Genomic DNA, 2,852 nt, shown 5'->3' on the forward strand with positions numbered 1-2,852 from the left:
TGAACGAGTGGGAACTCGAACAACTTGATTATGAATTATTTTTCGTATAAATGAATGATTTCATGGTCAAAGAAAAAGGTCAAAATTGCATAGATTACTTTGCAAAGGAATCCTATAAAAACAAATTAAGTGATAAAAAAACTGACAAATACCAGAGAAACAGAACGTGGAGTTTCATCCACGATAATATCTTTCCCTTCTTATATGACAAAGATTCTGTCTTTTTGGTCCTCTAACTTCCATTTTTATATATATAACCCCCTGTACTTTTTGGATTATAAACTTGACAGACTTTTACCATATAAAATTTTCAAATTTAGTTAAATATGTTAGAAATTAGGAGTTTATAACTACCTTTAGTAGTTAGATTCTTGATTAAGAATACTAATAATGAATTGTAAGAACAAAGAGATAATAGAGAGAAAGAAAGAAACACTTTGTAAGTGTAAGAAATGGTGCAAGTTTAATGCTTGCATTCATGACTATTTATAGCAAAAATATCACAAGTTTAAGTAATACAATAATATTACTTTGGGATAATGATACCAAAATGCATTGAACTTTCATCAAAATCCTATTGTATGCATTCAACTTTTAAAAGTTCTATTGTATGCATTCAACTTTGTATTTTCTCCTATTGTATGCATTTAACTTGTTATAAGAGGTTACCTTCTAGGTTAACTTCTAAATATTTACATCTTTAGTCCTTCATATTTGTAAATTCTAATTTCATTAGTCTTTTTGTTAAACAAAACATTTATATCTTCATAAACTTGAAACTTGAAACTTCATCAAGTCAAATACTACATATTGAATGACTAAACTTGAAACTTCATCAAAGAACACTGAGTGCTTGAAAACCTCGTTTTATATCTTTCTTTAAAAAGACTAGCAAGTTAGATCCCTGTCAAAGAAAAATATATATAAACTTTTCACAATCGTCATCATACCAGTAATACAAAGAGATACATGGAGCTTATAAATTGATTTTATTATTGTACTTACTTGACTTAGTTGATTGATTGCTTATAACATACGGAGTATTATACAACATAGTCTGTCTCTTTGCATACAATTAAAAGTTTACATCTTTGATCAGTGAAAGTAGCCAGCTATAACTCTTTCTCAAAATTCTGATTCATTCATAAAGAATAATAACGTAATTCAGCTCACATTTTGATTATAAGCTTTTTTATGTAAATGTTATTTAGACAACAAAGAATTCAGTCTGTGACCTTTTACCTGGGTCAAACCAACAAGTCAAGATCCATTTCCTAATACCACTTGTATCAGCATGATGAATTTTAAATTTTCCCTGCATATATACATTATAATTATAAATTATATCTATGTTAGTAAATATGATATAAACATAGTGATTTTTGAACATAAATAATCCATAATACCATACAAACCAAAAGCACAAAATAATTAAGGAAATATGGCCATCATCAAATGAGAAACAAAATCGTCTTCTTATTAATCAAGTTGAAATCTAACCTTTCTAGTAGCATCTCATTTAACCTAAATAGCATTAGCCATAAAGTCAGTTAATGAAAAAAGTTTAGACGGTGGCCGGCCTTCATTCTTAAACAAAAAACCCCTAACTTTTTAGATTAATACTTTTACCAAAATCAACAATCAACTAAAGTAAAAAAACAATAAAGATTGATTTTTAGTGAAATATACTCGTAATAGATTACAAACCTAAGATCTTAGTGATTTGTGCAATCCGAATCCCGTGCGTGAGTTGTTCTACACAGAAAAAAAAACACAAAAAAGAGAAATTTTTTCACCTGGATACGAGAAAAAAGGTTAAATAAGAAGAGGAATAAGAATAATTTTTTGGCTAAATAGAAAAGGGAAAGAAGACCCGCCATATTCTCCGATATCTATTTTCAAGCTTTAGTGACAAATCAAAAATTAAGAGCCATTAAAACTGTAAACAATTAATGGCAAATAAATTAAGAGTCATTAAAACTGTATGCCACTAAATGTTAATTTAGACAAGATGAAGATGATGAATGTATGAAGATATAAATGTTTTGTTTAACAGAAGGACTAATGAAATTAAAATTTACAAATATGAGGGACTAAAGATGTAAATATTTAGAAGGTGACCTAGAAGGTAATCTGTTATAACAGGTTGAATGCATACAATAGGAGAAAATACAAAGTTGAATGCATACAATAGGACTTTTGAAAGTTGAATGTATACAATAAGATTTTGATGAAAGTTCATTGCATTTTTGTGCCATTTCCCCTATTACTTTTGTGTATCAATAATTGAATATATATATATATATATATATATATATATATATATATATATATATATATATATATATATATATATATATATATATATATATATTCTATATTGTAACACTCCCCCTTGGATAACAATTTTGTTTGTTGAAGATCAACTGTAAGTTACCGCCTCGTTAAAAACCTTGCTATAGAAAATCCAGTGGAAAAAAACTTTAGCTAAGGGAAAAAGAGTGCAGCATGGAGTTGACTCCCCCTCAAGTAGACATCGCTTCAGCTGTTACATCTTTTGAACATGTCATATGCCAATGTTATGAATGTGTGTTCTGAAAATAGCAGTTGGAAGTGCTTTCGTGAAAAGATCAGCAGAGTTTTTGCTGGATTGAACATATCTCATTTCAATCTGGTTGTCCTTAATGAGATTTTGAGTGTATGAGAAGAATCTAGGAGATATGTGTTTTATTCGGTCACTTTTGATATACCCTTCTTTCATCTGTGCTATGCAAGCTACATTATCTTCATAGATAGTTGTTAGAATTTTATCGCATTCTAGTCCACAAGAATCAGTAATGAGTTGTGTCATT

General features: G+C 28.6%; 1 long non-coding RNA gene across 1 annotated transcript; it reads right to left on the reverse strand.

The window, feature by feature from the left end:
* Nucleotides 1–606: 606 nt before the first annotated feature.
* On the reverse strand, nucleotides 607–1,815 carry LOC139868184 (uncharacterized). The gene is made up of 4 exons (XR_011765951.1): nucleotides 1,708–1,815; nucleotides 1,243–1,315; nucleotides 1,006–1,133; nucleotides 607–904 (listed from the first exon to the last, which is right to left on the reverse strand). It is a non-coding gene; the product is annotated as an uncharacterized lncRNA (long non-coding RNA).
* Between the last annotated feature and the right edge of the window lie 1,037 nt (nucleotides 1,816–2,852).

Source organism: Rutidosis leptorrhynchoides, chromosome 1 (genome assembly GCF_046630445.1).
Source record: "Rutidosis leptorrhynchoides isolate AG116_Rl617_1_P2 chromosome 1, CSIRO_AGI_Rlap_v1, whole genome shotgun sequence".
NCBI lineage: Eukaryota > Viridiplantae > Streptophyta > Magnoliopsida > Asterales > Asteraceae > Rutidosis > Rutidosis leptorrhynchoides.